This window comes from Simochromis diagramma, unplaced genomic scaffold, assembly GCF_900408965.1.
Source record: "Simochromis diagramma unplaced genomic scaffold, fSimDia1.1 OVJJ01000705.1, whole genome shotgun sequence".
In the NCBI taxonomy this organism is placed as follows: domain Eukaryota; kingdom Metazoa; phylum Chordata; class Actinopteri; order Cichliformes; family Cichlidae; genus Simochromis; species Simochromis diagramma.
The window spans coordinates 5,376,712-5,395,620 of NW_024387448.1; the positions used below are offsets into that span (position 1 = coordinate 5,376,712).

Consider the following 18,909-nt stretch of genomic DNA (forward strand, 5'->3'; position numbering starts at 1 on the left):
AACATACAAACTAAACTAAACTGGGAAACAACAAACTAAAACTCACAGTGAGACACAGGGAGATCCACACAGCATGAGGGACAACGCGACACTGACTCAGAGAAACACAGGGTTTAAATACAATGGGAAGTAACGAGGGGAATGAGACACAGAAGGAGAGCACAGCTGGGAGAAATCAGAACTGCCGAGACAAGGGAGTAGTAAACTGAGCACACTCACATAAGACACAGACCTTCACAATAAAACAGGAAACTCAGACACAGGGAACCAGACAAGACGCTGAACTGAACAGACAGATTCACAAACAGACGGGGTGACACCATAGACAGACAGAGATACAGACGCAGACTCAGAGGCAGACCGAAGAGAACTCAAACAATAATAATCATCATAATAATAAACTAGAAAATGATAATAATAAACTTAAAGCGCTGGGTCACCGACCCAGGACCATGACAGTATGTAATTATACCTGACGTAATTACATTTGAATAGGTCAGAAAAGAATCACTCTGAGGCTAAGAAAGATTTGAATGGGTGAATTAAGCTGAGGATCAGGAATGTACAACAGCGACTAAACAGCAGAATATTAATAATGACTAACCTCATGCTGGGGATGGATCATCTCAAGTGATCTCTTGACTGAAGTTTGGATGGTTTTCAGATTTTTTTTTCCTGCCATCCAGTTGCATTTGTCTCTGCCCATTGGGAACTCTCATGCTGACTTTTATTGTGGGGATAAAAGTTCAGCTTCACTGTGCTAATGTGTTTATATTATCCTAACCATAGCTCTGTATCTAGCCACCACATAGCACACCATTAAATACCAGCTAGCCCAACTTCAGTTATCATACAAACATCTGCTTTTTAGTTTTCACTTCACTTGTGTCCGAAGTGATAGCAGAGTTGTACGTTTTAGTTTTTCAGAATTCCCTCACTCAGACATTGCATATCATCTTTAGATGGAAACTAGCAAGCTAACTCCCTGCTAACTTCTAACTCCATTAAACTTCAGAAATTATGTTTTTCATGGATGCTTGGAAGTTAAACTTAATTCTTACACCTGGTAGAGCTAGCCCTACTGATCATTTTATTAAAGATGAAAGAATTTAGACAGTTTTGAGAGTTTTTTAACTCTCAATATTGCTGCTGAAACTGCTAACACTGCTAGACTTAAGAGAACTAGGGTTAGTCACTGTGGCATCATTCATTGTTTGTGAAGTCCCTTGCTGAAGACTTGAGCTGAATGTTTTCACCACTTTGCTTTTTTGAAACCAGATGTGACAAGTGAGGGGTGGATCTGACTGTCACACTGCACTCTTAGTAAATAAAGCAGTAAGGACATATTGGATGACTTTTTATTTATTTTTATTATTTTTTTTATACTTAGAATAAACAAATTTTTCAAATTAATGGCAATTTCTGTTCAGGATTGGTTAAAACATATGTTATCGGTATCATCATTCCCATTCCCCATCTTCGGCATGGTCAGACATGACTAAAATTATATTTTTGTGTTCTATTTAACTGATACAATATTATTCACAGTAAGTAAATGTATATTGCAAGAGTATGTTACATCATCAAGTAACCATCGAGTAGCTTCTGTACTCTATTTGCAAGTGGTAGGGGTCTAGTAAGAGCAATATTTTTGCAATATTTCTTCCTCCCCCTACCCCAAACCTCTCATCACCACAGAGTGACAACCTGTAACCTGCAGCCATCCTGAGTGCACATGTGTGGGTACAAAATGGGTTTGAATAAATTGAAACTATTGTTTAATGTTATTTCAAAACACATGTAAAAATAACCAGCATAAGGAGGAAATCTATAAAGATCAAAGAACAGGGAAATTACAATTATGCAAAATGGAATGGGAATGAAGAACTGTGTTATAACAAGAAGAGAACATCTGCAGGGACTCCGAAACTGGTCACAGAAAATATACATGGTTAAAATAAATCGATCCATTCAATTTGTGAAATATACAATGCTGTGCAAAAGACTAGAGGCACACTTTATTTCTTTATGTTTTGCTATGATAGGAGGAAATAGGTGCAGCCATTTATTGAAATATGTGTAAGGACATGTGAAAATACAGTATATGAGGCAATTTACAATTATAATTAGCTTGAAAGTTAACATTTGCTCTGATCACCTCTTTTAGGCAAGCTGTCTTGTAATTTCTTTAAGTAGTCTGCGTGAATAGTTCTCCAGTCTTTGTGAAGAACATTTCAAAGCTCTTCAGTGGACACTGTATTTTGTTCTGTTCTCTCTCAAGACGATACCTCACAGTTTCAATAATATTGAAATCGTGCTCTATCGGGAGCCCCATCCATTTTTCATAATGTTCTATTGTGTGTTTTTCTATTATCCCAATGGAGCATTTTTCTCTTAGGGTTCAGGATTACTTGTGGTTCCCAGTTTCCAACTATAGAATGGGAGACAGAGCCTTCAACTATCAGAAGACTCTCCTGTGGAACCAATTCCCACTTTGGGTTTAGGACTCTACTTTTAATTTTAGGCTTCAAACTTTCCTTTTTAGTAAGCTTTATACTTGGGGCTCAAGTACTGCTGCCCAGCACCTGCATGTAGGGAATCCACTGATTCGTTTTCTTAATTCTTTATCCAACTTAGTGTCCCAAGAGTAGGCAAAGCACAGCCTGGACAGGCCTCAAAATATGTCTTGATATTTATATTTTATAATTATATATTTATTTTTTATATTTATTGAGTATTTATATTAAAATATAAAATATAAAAATATAAAAATATAAAAATATAAAAATATAATATAATATAATATAATATAATATAATATAATATAAATACTTTGACGTGACTTTTGTTTCAATAAATAAATACACAGAATTGAATGAAATGAATTCATGCTAGGCCACCAAAATTTCGATGCAATCAGAAAAATGAGCAATGACAAGTAAAAGGTTTCGCAAAGATAAGAAGTTGTCGATTGAAATTTGGTTGTGGTAGTAGTCATTTCTGCCTAAAGGGTTCATTTGGATCTATCAGGGTGTGCAAGCTTGGTGTTATTAGATAAAGCTCACTCTGGCTTATTTTGTTGTTGTTGTTGTTTTTTCCTTATGGAAAGGCCCAATAAAGATATTAAAACTCCACAACACTTTAACAAATTACCCATCAGTTTACTCTGACTGTGTCTGGGTTAATAATTTAACATTGGCTTTTCACAGGCTAAATGAGGAACTTTTCTCACTGAAGTTAATGAGAGTCACAAAGTGAAGCCTGTACCTTAGAATAGAAAAGGCTCACTACATCTGCAGTCACAAAGTCAGGTCATCCGCAGCTGCCTCTTTAATCCTTCATCCCTGTTTTTATCTAGGATCATCTTCATTCGATCCTAAGCCCCGATTGTACCTTTCTCTGTTTATTTTACTAATGTTATCCCTTTTATTCTTATCCTGATTCCCCTCCTCCACCTCCCGTCTCTGCTCGGGAGGTGGAGAGACAGAGGGAACTTCGTTTCTAATCTAATCCTGACTCTTGGTTAAGGATTATAGCTGGGAGCGTTCTCTCATGTGTTAATGCTGAGCCGCTGCTGTTACCCCGGGGCTGAACCGCCTACCCCTCCTCCCTCTGCTGCCTGGCCTGCCTCCAGCCCCAGAACGACCTGCTGAGCACGATAGCTGTCAAACTACTATTTGAATACCTGTTCGAGCCATCCCGCACATCATGCAAATGTTCCTCTCGCATCTGTGAACCAATCCATCCACTCTTCCCTGTGCACAGCCACCCTTTTCCATCTGACCTGGATTAGGTTTTTAATCCAAATATGGCAAAAATGCAGGAGATGTTATCAAGTATGTAAACTGAACTGGAAATACAAACTCTCAGTAGTTAAGAAACTTGATGCAACTTCCTGCGTTTGGTAGCTCTCTGCTCTGGAGTCCATCAAAGTATCAAAGGCACCAGCGGCTGTTTCAGCCAGTGAAACCAAGAGCACGATTGGTGTGCGCTTGTTCCTCTTTTCCCCACCTCAGATGCGTACAGCTTAAACTTCCTCCTGCAAGTCCAGTGCGCTGCGCTCCGCCGCCCTGTCAACGTGTCCGGAATGACCCACACGAGTTAGGAAGGGATGGAACTCACTTAAAAGAAATGAGGAATATTCGACACCCGCTCATCCGAATTTAGAAGATCATTTATAACCAAAGAGATACTAGTCGAAGCGACTGACTAAAGCGCGGTAAGTGTCCTGTTATGTGTTCGCTTGTGTTGTGAGTGAGAGGGTATAATGTACAAATTTTAACAAAAACACACAAAAAAGATAACGGTAGGAAGTAAAACGGTTACAATAAAATATTTTTTAAGACTTGGAAAGTGGGTGTTTGATCATCGACAAGTTTTTAGTTTTATAAAGGCGATGCTCACTTCCAAAAAGAGGAAGTTCACGGTGCTTGACAGCCACCGCCTGCAGAAGTCACGGTGCATAAACTGCGATGATGAGCCGGTGGGCCGTGTTACCGGGATGTACAGCAGTAAAGCACCTTTATCAGAGTGTCCCGCGTCACTTTCTAAATGTGAAAATCTTTTAAAACGAGGGTCTGAAGTCCTTTACTGTGTTTGTGACAAGTGCGTGTGAGTGGGTGCATGGGAGTTATTTTTAGAATGTCCATCTAGACTAAACCAGAAACAAGACTAGTTTCACTTCTGTTCTCTATTTATACACCAGCTTTCAATTTAAACGTTGAATGGGTTTAGAATCAGAGCCCCTAAAGGAAGACGACGGATATGATTGCAGTGTGGGGAAGACAATTATTTGTATTTTCCTGCTCTTACCCCACAGACTTGCACTAAAAGAAAGTCCGGAGGTGTTAGACAAACCGCAGAAATGCCGATATTACATCACAGTACTTAGTAGAGCTGAATACCCCGTCTTGTCTTGCATTAATAGGCCTGAAGTCACTTCAGCGTCATTTTTCGAAAATGTCCTAAACGGAAAATTAAAGGGTTATTGCAACCCAGTTGTTTTAATTACATTACAAAACATGAAACAATAATTTTTTCTTGTGTAGTTAATTTGTATTCAAATTTATGTATTACACAGTCGAAGTGGAATTGATCTGTTACGTATGTTATGTATATAGCATACTGAGTTTTACATCTTTTCCAAACACGTCATTTCACATAATCACGATTTATCCTGACATGACATTTATATGAGTTAGTTTGTTAGTTTAGTTTGGAAGGAAACACAATTCTGAGACTGACTAATGACTAAACCCTCATGATGGAAAGCTGGTGTATATGCTTTAAATGTGTTAACGTTAATATATTTTAAGTCTTCGTTGTTTGTTGGTTGATAAAGATGAAAACTGAAAATCAGTCAGTACCCTATAAAGTCGCTGGGTGCAGAATTATCGGGTACAAAATGTCCCCAGAAGCCACTGCTGTAAATGAAGAAGTGACTCCGTGAAGTGGAAAAAAATGCAAATTTTTTATTGTTTTTTTCAACTGAACTTAATGTGTTACATTTATTGAACATGGTTACAATATTCTGCTAACTGATTTTAGTTTCTCAAATAAGATGACTAACCGGTTTATATAATTATCATCATTTAAGTGAGAGTACCTCCCCTTGCTCATCTTTGTGATTCACGGTTCAGCTTTTTTAAGTATTTGAAGCAGTCTGAAGCCTGAGCGGTGGGGTCTTTTTATGAAACTTTGGACTTCTGTAAAATAAACATCGACCAGTAGAATTGTACAGCATGACAGTCAATAAGAAAAGGTCCTCTTAAAATGCTGTACACTTGACTACAGTCATTTGATCTATGAAAGATCAGTTATTAGAAGACAATCCTCTCTTACTTCAAGATTTACTGGACGACAGGTCATAAAAGCAATAAAACACAAATATTTTAGAAATCTGTTGAACTTGTTTAATACTGTACAAACAAACAGAAAACATCTCTCTAGTTATCTATTTGGCGAATGAAAAATTATTTTTTTTTTAATGTTCAAATTTGAGCAGACACATTGGACTTCTCTGAGAACTCAGAAATTAATGACGGATAACATTAAACCACCTAAACTAGATATTATTTTCAAGCGTGCAAGTTAATAAGTGCAACCTTACACTGATTATAACTTTGTTACCCAAACCTGTCATACTTGTGTGACATAATAATAAAATAAGAATCAAACCATAAATAAAATTGTTTGTTCATATAGAAAGTATCTGTTTTTATTTTGTTTTATCACATTTCAATTGCCATGTGTCTATCAGCCAAATTTATTAGGTGTTATTGAGTGCCAGCAGTATACACAGATGCACAGGAGTAACCCACCAGGCTGACACGATGTCAACTTTCTTTCTTTCTTTCTTTCTTTCTTTCTTTCTTTCTTTCTTTCTTTCTTTCTTTCTTTCTTTCTTTCTTTCTCTCTGTTGGTCCCTTGCCAGGCTGGCAGGTGATGTTGTTATGGCCTGAGGCAGTCCTAAACAGCTACAAACACAGCTTGGCAGCTTTTTCATAAAAAAGAAAGGCCGCCCAACAAGGCACGCATGAATAATTCCACTCCTCTGTCTCTTGAGAGAGTTTTTGCTCATGTTTGTTGCTGTAGCAGACTAGTTTAAATGTAGGATAATAAATGAGATACTTCCTTAAAGCCATGAGCATTAAAGCAGCCTGATACCTGCTCACCTGTTTACCTGTCACCTCACAGACAGGTAAAGGAAGCAGATATCCTCCAACTACAAGTCTGCAATAGGGTCTATAAAACGGATACGTATATTTATGAATACACAGCCTAGTGTTAGGAGTGGTACTCATTTGCATAGTATATCAGTTGCTAATTCTGAGCTGGGCCTTTACACTGCCAGCCATAGAGATTGAGTCGGTTAGAAGACACAGTGGTGTTATACTGTCAACATCCATATATGATATTACTGAATAAGTATCTTAGTTTAATTGTTCATTACAAATTCTTTAAAGTTGCAATCAGAGCTCGTAATCATAAGGTTAACCCTCACTTATATGCTTTCAGAAGTTGGTATTATCAAAGTAAATCACTTGCTAGGGAGTCTATATGTTTTCTTATCTCAGATCAAAAATGCATAATTTGAAAGGCAGCATTTCTCTTCTGAAAGACACAGTGCATGTTTTCCAAAAGTGATGTCATATTATAGACGTTGCTATTGAAAAACAAAGTGCTTATTATAGAGTTTTACCGCATCATTTATGAAAGAAGAAATTATAAGTTCCTCCTTCTAATAAAAAAAGTGAATTCATAAGCAAAAAGACAAAAAGAAATCCTACCATTGGTTAAGTCAGTACAGGGTTTTTGCCATGGCAGCCTTACTTGGTCTGGTCAAAAATGCTGACAGTCAGTGGTGTCTTTAAAGTAGATGAGCCAAGCTGATCTCAGATAATGAAGTCAGATTCATCATGCTATCATGCGTCGTCTTCAAGTCTCCTTTAGCACATGTGCAGTCTGCCTTTAAAGTTTTTTAATGACTGTTTATTAGGGCCGCCGTGGTGTTTAAATTAAATACATGATGAAGAAAAGTCTCTTCTGTCAAACCATCAGTGCCCATTAAAAAAATTTTTATGCAGCAAAAAACACACAGAAAAAACTTTTTTTTTTAAATACAGTTAATTTATTTAAAAGAAAAGATAATGAAAAAAATACTGGCTGTCATTACAGTGGGGCATTTACATGAGTTCATAAAGTCACGATAGTTTTACCACAGCGCACCAATTTGTGATGTTTTGAACTGAAATGTAACGTACAACATACGGTGATTCAGTCATCACTGGCTGTTTATCTTTATCTTAATGTAACATATATTTATGTATATTTATGTATATATACATGACGACTCAGAGTTATGCTATTTGTTTAAGCCAATTTCCAGTTGTGATGCTAAGGTTACAGGTTCCTCGCCATAGCCTCTTTTTAACTTGAGCACATAGGAGTGGTAAAACTCCCTGCTAACTCTTTACAAGAAAGTAAGTTTACTTCCCAAAAAGTATTTTGGGACATAACCTTGTGTCAAACTCCACACTTTATCTTTTGTTGCTGTGATTAAAATCATGTTTTTCATGGGTGGAGATTGATAACTAGATATAGATTTGGGATTTCTATCATTAGACGCCATGTGTTTTTTAAGATTTTACTGTTAAAGAAACAAGGTGACTTTACAGGTTTAACAAAGCCATTGTTCCAGATGGTGCTTTTTTGAAGGTTGATGTGGTCTCGGCCACAAGCTGAGGAGAAAAAACAATAAGAGAACAGCATAGGCACAGAACTGAAACTGATGGCGTAGTCAAAGCATAAGAATTTTCCCATGAATTTGTCTTTCGTATCCCCAATAAAAGGTGAAAACAAAATTGCCATAAAAGCATTTTTTTAACCAAGTTTTTTTATTTTTTACACAACAGAAACTGATACACGTTCACATTTACACAGGATCCATGTTCATTTACCACTTATTTTTGTATACTTTGATGAGATGAATCACTAATTAGGGGCTTCATTCCTTGTCTGCTGCAGAAGTAGATGAATTATTAGTGGTGACTGGTGAGCCATTCACAACTACTACAGATGTAGTTATGCTTCCATTCTGGTCTGTGCTTCACATTTAGTGTAAACATTTGTAGGTGTGAGAATCATAACAGACGAGACGGTTGTGGTTTTGTTTTGCTAGCCTACTTTATATACACAATTTTTTATTTTATTTTTTTTTACTTAGACTGTATTGCTACCTTGTTGTTATGAAGACCATTCTTACAATCTAAAATAAATAGTTTAACATTTAGTGGATTAATAGAGCAATATTGATTAAAGACTTGTGCAGACATGACTTGTGCAATGACTATCAGTTGCCTCAGCATGAAAGTGTTAAATCTGGGGAAGCCCATATATATATATATATATATATATATATATATATATATATATATATAGAGAGAGAGAGAGAGAGAGAGAGAGAGAGAGAGAGAGAGAGAGAGAGATATCTTTGGCCTCTACTATTTATAAGAACAGTATCTCAGTATACTTGCCATATTGTTTAGGGGAGTGGCACCACATGTCTGTGGTTAGAGGTCTTTCAAGATCGTCAGGACACAATGAAATTACATTGTTGTAAAGTGGTTTGATCATTTCTTTATGTATAGTTTATTTTGGACTAGTCAACATCTTTCTCTTAATTTAGTTAGAAAATATATTATTATTTCACTTAGCATAGCACTAAAGATGGTAACATAACATTAAGTTCTTATTAGGTAGAGATGGGTTAGAAGCCCAAGTCAACAGCCCCTTAGCAAAATGGATCCAGATCCAGAAATGGCAACTATTTATAAATGTATGTGGGAGGCCTAACAGCATATCTGAAGTTCATCAGTTCAGACTTTTGTGTTTTGTTTTTTTCAATGACTTCACGCACTTTGGTTGTGCTATCGTTTACCGTTATATTTGTATTTCCTAAGTACTGTCAAAGCAAGATATGTTAATTAGTAGTCTTTAGAAATACTTTCTTTTTGCTGGTTCAACTCAGTTGGCTTCATGTTAAGAAAAAATGACAATGACTGCATTGTCATTTTTTCTTTTATACTCTTCAAAGAAACAAGTGTGTTCTAATCAGTATGTTTAATATTTATGTTAATTTTCAGAATTCTCAGAAAACACATGAAAAAAAGAGAAATTCTCTGATGTGAGGAGTCGTCATCCCCTCTAATCCATAATGATGGAGTGGATGAGCACGCAATGTTTACCGCAGTTACATTCAACAACCTCGTTATTTGAGACGGGTTAGCTTTTTTGGGAAATTTATTTTTCTTTCTAACAAAATACAACATCCAGGCCCTTAAGAATCCAAGGTCTTTCTATTGCAGAACTGATAATCCTCACACTCCCAGCTTTCATAACCTGGAGGCACAGTCCATTAGGATTAACACAGTTTTTGCTGTTGTTCATTGACAGAAAGCTCCAAATAGAAGCTACAGTAAAGTCATTAGTGGATTTGTTTTCCAAGGTGTTCCAGTGAAGAGTAGCATCCATGTATCTGTAATGTACGGGCAGAATATAAGCACTGGGATTAACAGCAAGTTGAATCATCTACTAACACAAAGAGTATTTATGAGATAAATCGGGTTTAGAAAGCTGCCTTTAAGTTTGTTTAGATCTAAAAATGTTGCGCACAGCTGTAAAGTGGCCCCATTGTGAGGCCCTAGCAGGGCATTTTAACTGTCACCATCTTGCCGTTTTGAAACCAGACATGACAAGCGAAGGGCTAGATCTGAATGAGAAACCCTGGAACACTGCGGTAGCTATGTGTCACAAAATAAGGCCCGCTCTAAACAATGCACAGCTTTATCTGTCTTTCTGACTCTAATAGGACCTTACTTCATGAAAAAAAATTTAAAAGCATCAAGGGTTTGTTTTTTTAGGCAGACTTTAAATTATCCAAATAAGTCACCCCTCGTGAAAGTGTTTACAGAGATCTGCTTTCCCATATACTTCTGCACAATCTGACTTTTTGTATTCTAAAGGCCATTAGACCAAATTCATGCATTTATGCTTCACATTTAATCTTTTATTTTTTTTAGTGAAAAAAAATCCTGTAAACCATTCACTATATCTGCAATAAGCTACTCTTAGCAAATTGATCAGTTTGAATTATCTGCAAAACAGATCTTGTCTTTAACTTTAGAGCTTAATTGCAGTAGATAACTCTTGGAGAAAAATGTTTTGCTGTTCTTTTTATTGCATATTGAGTGTTACAGAGATGTAATTGAAAAAGTCGTTTCTGTGTTCATAATACTTTGAATAGGATAAGCAGCTTTTAAAGTTAAAGTCACTGTGATGCTTGTCAGCTCTCACCTACTGGTAGCAAGGGCACAGCAACAACTGGGCACCCACACAATCAGACTGATATTATACTCTTGTAAAGATTCTGCACGTACTGGCAATGAGACATATTTAGGATATTATCACTGGATACAGTGATATTAAAATTATGCTGCAATGTGAAGCGCTGTCAGGACTTCATGCACCAACATCCCAGCCTGAGGACTGAGGGTTTTTTCCACTTTTGCTGGCACTTTTGATTCAGGCTGTGTGGACGAGTTGGTTTGTCTTTGAAGTGTCTTGTAGGTGCGTCACATGTGGGCAAGACACTGACAGTTGCATTTTCACAGAGTAAAAAGCTCTCTTTTACTGTTTTGCTAATTTTAATTTTGCATTAGTAAAACTGCGGCACCATGACTGTTCATTATCTAGAGGTATTGTACTGAGAGTTTTATATAGAAGTCAAAGAGGCCTCAAGTAGACATCTGAAGAGGAACAAGGTTTGGAGCAGAGAAAAGGGGAAGTAAATATGTTAACGCCACCAATTTTGACCTCAGTAACACCACTTCCTGTGTCTAAACATTTTCCATTGCTCGCCACTGTGCATAATTGACAGTATGGTAATTATTGCTGGCCATAATAATCTGCAGCTTCCAGAACAGATCAACAGCCAGTTGGAGAAAACATGAAAAATTCTGTAACCGCTGGTGTTTTTTGCTGCTTTGTGGCTTTTCTGTTTAGGCTTCCTTTGCTCAGGGCGATAATCTGCCTCTCTGAGGTGGCGGGAGATCAGACATGAACAGCTGTCTCTCTTGTGTCCTCTCTATCTGTGCATGTGCTATCAAACACAGTGTCCATCTCCTATCACAGACTCTCTCTTTGTTCTTGTTCCTGTAAAACTTTGTTCCATTTATCTGCATGCACATTTACATATACAGACATAAATGCGCTGAAACAGTGTGATACAAGGATGCATTCCCTAGATGTTACAGATGAATAACAGAGACTTGTGTGGAAATTATTTTGTTGGCACATGACACAGAAAGACTTACTTGCCAAAACTGCAAACATCATCAAGTGAGTCACGAACATGTGTGAGAACATATGAATTATTCAGAATAAACAGCAGTAGTGTGGAGTTCGCAGAAGCCTGCAGTATATCAAAAACATTTACTCATGGTCATCTGAGTTTTAAGGCATCTTTCTCTTCTCAGTCTACCGTCTGTGGCGACACATATATCTTCACATGCTGTTTTCCCACGTTACACACCCAAAATGAGAGAATTTTCTCAGTACATTTACAGTAAGAGCAGTTGGGTTGAGATAATGTCTAATGCTGAGTTTTGGTTTGGAGTCCAGCCTCCCGTGTTCAAAGTAACATTGGCCCATCCATTCACCTCAGCCACCCCCCTGAGTTACTTCTCTTTTCTTTTATCCACATAGCAAAAACATGATACATGAAGTTTAATTGTGAGCTGTGATGAGGTATTGGTTGATTTTAGTTGTTTCCTGTGTGGACAATCCTATCAAAAACCAAAAATTAACGATTGTAATCAAATTAATATTCGGCTTATATTTACAAGGAAGGATCTGGATTTACTTTAACTAAGCGAAGAATCCTCTGTAGTTCTTTCAAAGGTCATTTGAGAAATAATTTATTAAGCTTATATGTGTAAGAGAAGCTAGCTAACTCTTTACACCAGACCTTCCCAAAGTGTGGGGCCCGCCCCCTAGGGGGGGGGGCACAGAGCCATTGCAGGGGGGGCGCAGCATGAAAAGGGAAAAAAAAATTTTTAAAAAACCAAGGCTTGGACACTGCTAGCACGGGGAGCCTACACAAACGCAAAGCAGGAGATGAAGCATTGCTGAATATGTTTCCAAACCAACTTCATTTTAAGCCAAAGACTAGAAAATATGGAGAAGCATATCTGCCCTTTGGTTTCACTTGCACAAGTGCCAAGATAGGTCTCCCCTGCAGAATTGGTCTTTCCTTCGTCGGGAGCACACCTGGGCTCTTCAAATCATGGACAAACAGTATTCCACATTCTTGATTTTTAGTTCACAAACACTTGTTGTAATGACTAACTACTCCTGACATTTTGGAGATGTTTGCTCTTTATACAGTAACGTTACAGTGGGATATAAATAACATCAGGCTGATCCTGCCACGATATGTTCCCCCTGTCTAAATCAGGACAAACAGTATCCCACAGCTGTTTATGTTTTTAAACCCATTTTGCACAGAGAGGCATTTTTTTGAAAAAATGTATTGATAGCAATGTTGAACATTATTACACAGGAAAAAAACAACTACATGTAAAATAATCAAACCGTAATGCCTCTGCCTTTCTAAATGGAGGGACAGAAACTGTGTGTTTATATGTAAGCGTGTAAAACCTGAAGATAGAGACAAAATACTGTTAATCTGACTATCTGCCATTCTGCATTTCCTCTCATGTAAACAATAACGTGGCGCACAGCGTGAGGTGAAAAAAGGCACATACCTTTAACGTTGCATGATGAACTCTGTATTCCTCATCTACACGTAAACGCAAAAAATGAGTTTTCAAAAATCTCCGTTTTCAGTGATTCGAAACGCCGTTTACGTGTGGACGAAACAGCTGCGTTTTCAAAAATACCCGTGTAGGTGTGGACGTAGCGTAAAAGAGTTAGTAGTTAATTTTCTTACTACCTGCAGTTTACTTGTATTTGCTTAATTGTTTACTAAATGTTTGAGGTGTGAAATTAACCGCAATTGAGCAAAATATGGATGTGTGTGGTTGGAGGATGTGTTAGTGCGTGCGTGTGTGCGCGCGCGCGCGAAGGGGGGGGGGGGGGGGGACGACATTTTTCTGTAAAACAAAGGGGGGCCAGCGAAAAAGTTTGGGAACCACTGCTTTACACATTTATTATGAATCTTGTGCTTTTTAAACATCCTAACTCCTGTGTACGAAAAGCTAGAATCATATTGTTTGTTGCAGTTTTTGATACTATGTTTACATTAAAATTCCACAATTCTTAAACTATATTAATTTATTTTGTACACTCCACTCTCCTCTGAATAAAACCAATACAATGCTGTGTAAAAGTAACTGTCCCTAAACTGGCCATTCATGCTCAAAAACCCTCCAATGTGGTTAAATTAAAACAATTCTGCAAAGAAGAACTGGCCAAAAGTCCTCCACAGTTATCACAAATGCTTGATTGCTGTTTTTTTCTGCCAAAGGTTGCACAACTAGTTATTAGGTTTAGGGGGCAAATACCCTGAAAAATGCTGCTGATGTCCACGCTTTCACATCTTGCTGTTTCTCCTCTTGTTGTTATCTTGCAGAAGGCACCATGGGTTGTGTGGGCTCAAAAAAGGAGCAGGAGCCTCACAGCAAAGGAACGGGTAATGATGATCTGCAGAACCGAGCACAGACCGCCCACTATGTCAAAGACCCAACCACAGGAAACTCTGGGAATAAAGCTGTAAGTAGTCAATTTATGTCACAGCATAAAGTGTTTCATATTGTTAGCCTGCAATTAGCCTCTATTGCCTCCACTGGCTATATGTTAGGTTCTACTAGATGACACACTTAAATAATGTTAAATGTACTGTAAAAGTATTTACTGGTCTAACTCGCAACAGTATTAGCAATATAATTTTACCATAATTGTTGACTGAACTTGGGCTGGAGTCTATCCCAGCTCTCATAGGACAAGGTACAGGGTACACCTCTGACAGGTGGCCAGTCCATCACAGAGACAGAGACAGACAGCCATTTATGTTCACATTCACTCATACCACCAATTTTTGATCATTATTTACCTTAGTCTTAGGTTAGACCCCAGTCACACAGGCCTTTTTCAAAGGGCCTTTTCCAACCAATATGCAAGTGGTTGAAGGCAGTCATTATGAAAGCATCAATACAGCTCAGTAACCCTATCGTAACCACCATTAAAAAAAGCTGACAAGCGATTGATTGGTGTGCTGCACCAAAAAAGAATCCTGCTTTGGTCACCAGGCAATCGCCTTAGTCACCCAAAGGTTAACAATAGCAGGTTGTCTGCATGCACGCTGTAGCACCCTCTTTGTGACCAGTGAGAGGCAGCAGCCACTCACCAACCAGTCAAGGAATACGCAACTTCCCCTAGCGAGTGACTGTTGTAGCTACTTAATGCTACTGGACACTTTAACCCAGTGGCTTTTAACTTAATGGTTGGCCACAAATGGAAAATGATAACATACCATTATTTTTCATATGTACATTCCGTTTTCCACGTTAGTTATTCTAAATTGGCCATGGATGGATGCATGGATGGAAAACCTTCTCAACAACTGTCACCTTTATGTCTTAATTTTGCTGAATCTATTTAAAACATACACAGCAACAAATGACCAAACAACAACAAAAGACAATGTGGATAGTAAATTGTATCACCTTCAGTATAAGGCTCCATACTAATCACTACGCCATACTTTCTCTTTTTTTCAAAGGTTTCTTAGAAATAGCTCTCCAGAGATCTAACAGGGATGTTTCACTAGAGTACACTTTGGTCAGAGTAGGGCGAACAGATCCTGCTGTCTAAGGGATTGCAGATCATTTATGTCTCTTTTTTCTGGTATTTTAGCTCTGTAGTTCTGAAAAGTCAATACTGAATTGACAGTTCAGTTTTCTAAAATCTAAATCAAATCTGACTCAGTGTCTGTGAAAAAAGCAGGGAAGGCTGTTTCCCTAGATGCACCATTTAAGTGAGTTAAACTATACGCACTTGGATTCAAGCACAAGTTAACCAGTTACAGAGTGTGCCGATGCGTCATCATACCTGAAAAATCAGGAATAAAGCCAAACCACAAATGTTATGCGGGTTTTGATGAGATGTGATGAAAACTGTCACAAAGAAAAAGAGACACTACTACGGCATAGAGTGGAAAACTTTATACTTTGGTCAGCTTGGTACAAAGCGATGGTCCAAGAGTTGGTCTTTATAATTGTGCAGACATACTCAGACAAATATGGTAGTAGTGGCTGAAATAAGTGTTTACTGCACTATGCAGCCTGTTTAATCAAAAAGATCAACAGACTGTGGTAGTAAGCTACCATTTTATCACTTTCCAGCAGAGAGTACAACTTCTGCTTTAGTCGTTACCTGGCATAGCCCCAACCCCAGCTCTTAAGCTTAACCCTATGTTTCAAACAAAAAATGTACTTTTTTTGTAAAAAACATAGAAAAAGTACTTTTCTGAAAAAAATGTAGATAGTTTTTAATCCATGTGTCACGGTACTAGGTCGTGTGACCCAGTGTTTGAGTTTTATGTATTTTTGTATTCATTTTCAATCTAGTTAATTTCTAGGTTGCTGTTCAGACCTTATTTCTTAGTTATTTCTGTCATCTCCCCTTGTACCCAGTCTTCCTGGTTCCTGCGTCTATGTTTCATGTCTATGTGGTTATGTTAAGTTCATGTCGTGTTTTATCTCCATGTCTATGTCTCAGTGTTTCCTGTTTTATTTTGTAAGGGTCTGGTGTTCTTTGTTCATTGTAGTAAGTGTTACTCTCCCCTGTATTGTCATTATGTTTCATTCGAGTCAGCTGTGTTCTCATGTGTCTCCACTTCCCCTGATCACCTCATGTGTGTATTTAAGTCCTCTGTTTTCTGAATGTTGTGGTCAGGTTGTCTGTTATTGCCACCATTGTCTTAGTCATAGAACTTAATAGTATTTGTTTCTTAGTGTTTTTTAGTTTGTTTAGGATTCCATGTTTAACTCCTGCTATCATCCAAATAAAGGATCGCTTTCTGTTTAAACCTGCAACTCCTCGTCCACATCTGCTTTTGGGTCCTGTTTCAAAAAACACACCGGCGCACCCCGCTGTGACACCATGTCAGTTAGAATGATTACTTTCTTTGTCTCTCGCCCTGTTGGAGTATGGCATAAATACAACCAGTTGTTTCACATTCATGTCTCAATTGCACTTGTGTCTGACAAACAGATTTTTTCCAACATATCCAGATTGTTTTTTTGATGATTTAGGATCCGACCTCTCTTTAAGTTAAAAACCATATACCTATCTCATGAACTACTACTTTCTGTTGAGTTCTAATTCTGTTATTTGTCGTTCACCACAAAAAAACCACTCTGAAATGCTTTCTTGTTTTGTTCCCCCCAGACAACCATCGGGAGAGGAATCTCAAAATCACAAATGAGATCAGAGGAAAAGCCCTAGATAAGAGGATGTCACACTGACTTGGGTAAATTTTTGTAGAACTCTTCATTAACCATTTCAGAGTAAAAAGTACCAACAAGCCAGTACAGGTATATTTACAGAGGGGAGAAACAGAGTGCAACCAGCATCAAGCCAATCGATTCTGAGTCTAGCCGGATAGTTTTTGATTTAGCTCTGGTTCTCCACATAATTTGCTAAGGGAAATATCTGACTCTTTAGCTGCTAAAACTCTCTGTTACTTTCACAGACAGCTTTCTGCGTGGTAAGGAAGTACATTTTGGGTATAGATCTTCAGTTTCCTTAGAACAGCTCTCTGCTGTGGCTAAATATTAAACTGATAAGAATGGCAAATCAAAACTGTATTTTTCAAGGCAGTTTGTGAGCCGTAAATGAATATTTTACTTGCTAATTCTAACAAAAACTCCAGATTGCTACAGTAACAGAATCTACACCATCGGGTTATTATTATCTGCAGTAAGCAACTGTTTTCATCCAAGTAGTCATGTGATCCAGTCGTCAAAGACTATTTGGTAATGAGCTTCTGCTGATTAAACTGAATTTTTCTGCCAAAATTTTTTTGTTTTGTTTTGTTTTTAATCAGCTGTAAATTAAAGTTTTGTCCACTTGGGGGCAGCAACTGCCCCTAAGGAAACATAGCATTGTGAACAGCCAGCAGACACAGTAAAACTTCTGTCAAAGGGAATTCATTCAGTAGTTTCCAGAGAGTGGGTGTAACTAAGCATGACACAAAAGCCCTGAACTTGACAGTGAGGATGCAGCATATGCCAACTTCCATAGGACACTGGCTAATGTTAAGATTGGGTCAAGCAAGCTAAAGTGGCACCTGGTACCAAACATCCTTTCTGACAGAAGGTGTGCTTTTCAAAAGAGCTACACACTGTAGCAGTCTTTTGTATTTGCAACTTTCTCACCCAAAACTCCACCATTTTCTGCTGCGTTATATTTTTAACATCCCTGTGGTCATAACTAGTTCAGGTTTTTCAGGCCATGTTTCCTTCTTAGAGCAGTGGGCTGTAAAGCTCTACAACTTCCCTTTTCACCAGCTGTTAGATATGAAGTTAATGTTTATCAGAGTATTATATAAGAGTGGCTGTTGGTTTTGGTTAGTAAACCACAAAGGTTCATTTTCATCAGGGCATTAAGTCTAAAATGATGAAAAAGATTTGTGCACAAAGAATAAATACAAATAACACAAACATGTGACATTCTTTATCAAATAAAGTCTTTTCCACATGTCACCATGGAGCTAAAATCTTCATATTTGCTGTGGTCTGAGTGGAAATTTTAATGTAAGCACAGGGTATATCGCAGCTATTAGCAACTGGTGGGAAACTGTCCAGCCTGACAGTCAGGCTTAGAAAGTCAACCATTTTCTAACATTTTCTAACACCTTACCAACCCATTTTTCACAGTGCCAAGAACACCCTCCTGTATGACCAGCTGAAGAGACTAAAATCTGCAGAATTCTCTTTTGTTCCTCATCTTCGAGCGAAACAAAACACGGTCTGCGCTGCTAATGCTTAAAGAACTTCAGTCTAAATGTTCTGGCATGGCCCGTCACTGCTTGGCTAAAAAAAAAACCACATAAATCCTCTTACGTGTCTAACTTAGAAGAATATAAGAAAGAAAGTCCGAAGAGTAAAAGAAGTTCCTCTTCCTCTTTTCTCATTTTCAGACAGCACATATTTTTGCAAGTATGAAATTTCCACTAACAGCTTTGACAACAACCTTTGCTTAGCTGGTGATAGATGGGAAGTGTTAAAAGCAGGGAGACAGCTAAAGAACTCTTGTGATAAAGCACTGTGAAGCTACTGAGTCCATTTTGTATTGAGATAAAAATGGATGGACTGGCAGAGTCAA

The 18,909-nt window shown here is 37.8% G+C and overlaps 1 long non-coding RNA gene across 1 annotated transcript; it reads left to right on the top strand.

Moving 5' to 3' along the window:
- Positions 1-3,517: 3,517 nt before the first annotated feature.
- Positions 3,518-14,293, top strand: LOC120722691. The gene is made up of 2 exons (XR_005693566.1): positions 3,518-4,219; positions 14,153-14,293. It is a non-coding gene; the product is annotated as an uncharacterized LOC120722691 (long non-coding RNA).
- The last annotated feature ends 4,616 nt before the right edge of the window (positions 14,294-18,909 follow it).